A 5,906-nucleotide genomic window follows, 5' to 3' on the forward strand; every position below is an offset into this window, starting at 1 on the left:
CCGAAACCGAAATCCTATAAGGAATTAAGGGAATACCTGAAAGAATGGGATACTGCCGAAGAGGCTCGGAATAAAAGTTTAGAAACAGGAGCAGAGTGGAGAGACCAGGATAACAAGATCCTCTCTCATTGTGGAGCTGGCAAAAGCAGCCCAGAGTGGGAGAGAGGGAGTCAAGGAAGCAGGGGAGATACTTGCCCTACTACCAGTGGCAATAGGCAATTGTGCAACGACAGGAGTGCAGGGTGTGGGGAAGTGCCTCGCGTCACCTTTAGTGAGGGAGAACGAAGGACGCAGGAGTACCGAAATACTTTCAGATGCACACACCATACCCCGGATGAAAATGTGCAACATTGGAATCACGGGAACATGGAGAGTCGTGAAACGTCTCGACATGCCTCCGGTGATTACGGACGGAATCACGGGAACATGGAGAGTCGTGAAGGGTCTTGCCATGCGTCCGGTGATCAAGAACGAAGTCATGAGAATATAGGGAGTCGCGAAACGTCTCGCCATACATCCGGTGATCCCGAACGAGATCGCGGGAGCATGGAGGGCCATGAAGGACCTTATCGTTTGTTGAGCGACACCAGACAGCAAGTGAGTTACAGTGGTTTAGAACAGCATGGAGGATCCTATCTCGTATCTGGAGAAACCGAGCCGAAAAGACGGAATGTAGGGATGGGGAATGGAGCAATGTTCCACCACACCCCAAGGGAAGATGGAAAAGCTTGGGATCTAGAGAGGTGGGTACAAAGGGATAGAAGAAAAACTCCTCATAACTCACCTGTGCTTAGGCGTAGGGCGCATAGTGGAGGTGAGAGGGATGTAAGAGAACAACCTAGGACTGACGTACTGAGAGCTGAAATAAAAGCAAGGCGGATAGATGTAATGAGCTTAAAATCAGACTTGGATGAAATAATTGACGGCACAGTAGCAATAGAAAGGTTAGAGCAGTACGATCCAGACGAAATACTGTTTTTATCTAAGGATGTTACTCGAAAAGCAAGGGCAGCTCATGAAAAGTTATCTGAATTAGCAGAAAAGTATATGATAGACATGTCACGAACAAAAGCCTTACAGGCCAACCATAGGCTGAATTGCACAGATCGGGATCTAGATGAGCGTAGAACGATTGGGCTAAGAGTACACATAAGGGAACTAATCATGTGTTTTAGAATATGGAGAGATCTGGATAGATGGGAGGAAAGATGGTCCAAGAGGGGATCTGTCAGACGGAGTACACTTGTGAAGTCCCAGGATACAGACTTAATGCGAATGGAAGCTTTCCCTTTGCGAGAAATCGCGAACGGAAACTACGTTAATGTACCCTGGAGTAGGGGGGATTTAGCGGCATTCACTAATTCTTTCCCGAGATTCGTGAAAATCTCTAAGGTACTGTGGATCGATTTGAACACTTTGTTCGATATCGTGGTACCCGGAGATTTGTGGACGGCATGCAAACTTAGTATTGAATGGCCCGCTTGCGAGCCTCCGAGGGACGCACGGACAGGCGGTCCATCAGACAGAGTCATGGAAAAATACGAGAGAGTAATAACATGGCTAAAAGAGAAAGTGCCAGTGCAAGACATAGACTGGGTTAAGATAGATCGAACAACTCAGGAGCCTAAAGAGACCGTTCACGAGTTCTATGAGAGATTACTGAAAGCATTTAAACAGTACAGTGGATTGGACGTAATGGATCCTAAAGACATAGGACAGTTTGTGTCGAAGTTTGTTCTCGGATTGAGACCAGACATAAGCCTGATGATTCAACAACATTTAATTTGCTGGCAGAACAAACCTTTGGATGAGATTCTGAGGTATGCAAGATATTGTAGCGATGAGATAGATTCGAAGGCAAAGAAGCTTAAGGAAAAGCTGATGTTAGTACAGATGCAAGCAGCTGGAAAGGGTGGACAGCGACAACAGGGAATAGGAACGCCAGCAAAGAAACAGAATAATCAGACCAGAGATGAGGAAGAAAGACCGAGACCGAGAATAGATATCGCAACACTGAAAAGAACAACCAGGTGTCATCAGTGTAACGAGGTGGGACATTGGAGACGCGAGTGTCCTTATAATATTGAGACAGGGGAATTAGAACAGGAGGAGGAAGAGGTACAGAACAACGTGGTTAAGGGAGCAACAGTCCCGAAGGGAAAGTTTATCAAAGGGGGGACTCAGACTCCTCGAGCCCCGTTTCCTCAACCGCCTCGCATTGCGAATGGAGGGAAAACCTATAAACAAATGCCATTGTTCGTAGGAGGAGAAGAATGCTACTACGTTGATCCTCTTACAGGGCAACGAGTGAATAGGGAAGAAGACTGTACTCTAGGAGCAGCCCTGGAAGTAGATCAGAGAGGACCATACGTAGAGGCTGAAGTAGCTGGATGTCCTACGACCTTTTTGGTGGATACGGGGGCCACTAGATCCACGTTGAGATCAGCGGTAGTCCCAGGTTTGCCGATATCAGGAGAGATGATTCAGGTGGTAGGAGTCGCAAACAAGAGGATGACGAATCCTCTGACGGAACCAGTGTCAGTGAAGATAGGGAATTACAGTGACGAACATCAGTTTGTGATCTGTGATTCTAGCCCGGTGTGTTTACTAGGAAGAGATCTGTTGTGTAAACTGAATTGCACAATACATTGCACACCTGAAGGAGTAGAAGTACAGACCAACGATGAAGATGCCGATTTTGAGGTTGTAAATTCGCAGGAATGTGTGGAACTATATCCTACCTTAACAGTGGAGGAACTTCCACAGGACTTGAGGGAGAAAGTGTCAGCTGAGGTGTGGGATTTTACTGGAGAAGAAATAGGATTGATCAAAGGGGTAGAACCAGTAAAGATCATGGTAAGACCCAATGCCGAGTATCCAAGAACACCACAATATAAGTTGACACCGGAGACGATTGCAGGAATAAAGCCTGTGATCGAATCCATGATTAAACAGGAAATACTGAAGGAGATCGTGGGTAGTCCATGTAACTCACCGATTATGGGTTTACAGAAGCCTAGTGGAAAATACAGAATAGTGCAGGATCTTCGAAAGATTAATAATATTGTTGTCTCATGTTGTCCAGTGGTACCGAATCCATCAGTGATATTGTTTCAGATACCGTTCCAAGCTGAATGGTTCACCGTGATAGATTTGTGCCAGGCTTTCTTTTCGATTCCTTTGGATGAAGATAGCCAGTATCTTTTCGCTTTTAAGCTGGAAGATCGCGTTTTAACATGGTGTCGTATCCCTCAGGGGTATACAGAAAGCCCATTGATTTTTAACCAGCTACTGAAGAAAAATCTTGAAAGTCTAGTACTGCCCAAGAACTCGGTTCTGGTCCAGTACATAGACGACCTCCTAGTTGCGTCAGAAACAGAGGAAGCTTGCAGAGTAGACACCATCACCTTGTTAAATCATTTGGCCGAGAATGGGCATAAGGTGTCTCCAAGTAAATTGCAATATTGTCTTACTGAAGTGCAATACTTGGGCCACAGGATTGAAAAGGGGAAACGGAAGGTGTCTCCAGACAGAATAGAGGCGATTATGAAAATGAACGCGCCTAAAACACAAAGAGAAGTCAGGATGTTTCTAGGCATGGTCGGTTATTGTCGACAGTGGATAGCCAACTTCTCACTGAAGGCAAAGCCGTTATTACAGCTGACGCACAAAGGAGTGAGTGATCCGGTACCATGGGACAAAGATTGTTTGATGGCGTTTTTGCAGCTGAGGGAGGACTTATGTCGCGCCCCGGCTTTAGGAATGCCGGATTACACAAAACCATTTTTGCTTTACTGCTGCGAAAGAGAGGGATGCGCTTTAGCAGTTTTGGCCCAGATACATGGAGATGCGCGTAGGCCAGTTGCGTATTTTTCGGCTACATTAGATCCAGTAGCCGCAGCGTTGCCCGGATGTCTCAAATCCGTTGCTGCAACGGGTGTCAGCATTGAACGTTCTGAAAGCGTGGTAATGGGACATCAGTTAGTGGTGTACGTACCGCATTCTGTGGAATTGTTAATGACCAGGACTAAGACACAGCATCTGACGAATAGCAGGCTCACACGCTACGAGCAAGTCATATTGGCTGCCGAGAATGTGACCCTAAAAAGATGTTCCGTCTTAAATCCTGCAACTTTGATGCCACTTCCAAATGATGTGGATGATGAAATTTGTACAGATCATGATTGCCTTGATGTGACTGAACTATGCACCAAACCGAGACCAGATATCGTAGATGAGCCATTGACTGACCCCGATGAAATTTTCTTTGTCGATGGTTCATGCGTAAGAGACGATATCGGTCAGCTGAGAGCAGCTTATGCAGTTTGTACAATTACCAGAGTTGTAGAAGCTGCTTGCCTGGAAGGAGTACACTCCGCTCAGGTAGCTGAAATTATTGCTTTGACGCGTGCCTGTTTAGCAGGTAACAAAATTCGAGTCACCATATACACAGATAGCCAGTATGGTTTCGGGGTAGTTCACGATTACGGGCAGTTATGGTCTCAAAGAGGTTACATGACCTCCTCGGGTTCTCCTATTAGGAATGGAGAATTCGTGAGACTATTGTTAGATGCATTGCAAGGTCCATCAGCTATTGCGGTTGTCAAATGTGCTGCGCACACGAAGAATGTAGACTTTGTGTCGCAGGGCAATCGCTATGCCGATGAAGTAGCGCGTTACTGCGCAGAACAAGGATATTCTCACACTGATGTGAAAGTGGGGGGAATCCAAGAAAGAACTGAGTTGACAATGTTGTTAGACACTGTAGATACGTGGGATGAGCTAAAGAGTGTTCAGGAGAATGCACCAGATGATGAGAAAAAGGGCTGGGAAACAGCTGGGTGTACTAGAAGCGAAATGAATTTCTGGATTTCTGCAGACGGGAGAGCAGTTTTACCAAATGAACTTGTTAGTCCAATGGCAAGGAAATTGCATGGATCAGCACACATAGGTAGAGATGCCATGGTGAGAGTATTCAGACAAACGTGGTTTAACCCTAAATTTAGAGTAGCGGCAGAAGCAGTATGTCAGCGATGTGCGATCTGTCAGCAACTAAACGTAGGAAAGAGAACACCAGTCACATTGAGTCACATTGGGAGGTCTGGGGGGCCTTTCAATAGGATGCAGCTTGATTTCATAGAAATGCCTAAATGCAACAGACTCAGATACGTTTTAGTGATTGTCTGTATATTTTCTAGATGGGTTGAAGCTTACCCTACACGTAGATGCGATACACTTACAGTAGCAAAACTGTTACTTAGAGAGTTGATACCGAGGTTTGGGGTGCCATCCTCTTTGGAATCGGACAGAGGAACTCATTTCAACAGCGAAATAGTGAAGATGTTGTGCTCAGCTTTGAGTATCGATCAGAAGCTCCATTGCAGCTATCGACCAGAAGCTTCAGGGATAGTAGAACAAATCAACAGCACAATTAAGTCCAGACTTGCCAAAGTTTGTTCATCAACATCTCTGAGTTGGCCAGACGCACTACCAGTGGTTCTTATGAGCATACGTAGCACACCAGATAGAAAAACAGGTCTCTCTCCACATGAAGTGCTAATGGGGAGAGCTATGAGATTGCCATCGGTTCCGACTGCAGCGTTATTGAACATCACAGACGACTTGATCTTGGACTACTGCAAGGGACTATCTGATGCCATTAATTCTGTGTCCCTCCAGGTCCAGGCTGCAGAGGTTCCATCAGCACAAGACTTGTGCCATGACCTGAGTCCGGGGGACTGGGTCTTGGTGAAAAAGCATGTCAGGAAGAACTGCTTAGACGTGCGTTGGCGAGGACCATTTCAAGTCATACTTGTCACGAACACTGCAGTGAAGTGTGGAGGCCTGCCAAACTGGATACACGCCTCACACACTCGAAGAGTGCCAACACCTCTAGAAGAAACAGC

Source organism: Lissotriton vulgaris, unplaced genomic scaffold, assembly GCF_964263255.1.
Source record: "Lissotriton vulgaris unplaced genomic scaffold, aLisVul1.2 SCAFFOLD_307, whole genome shotgun sequence".
Taxonomy (NCBI): domain Eukaryota; kingdom Metazoa; phylum Chordata; class Amphibia; order Caudata; family Salamandridae; genus Lissotriton; species Lissotriton vulgaris.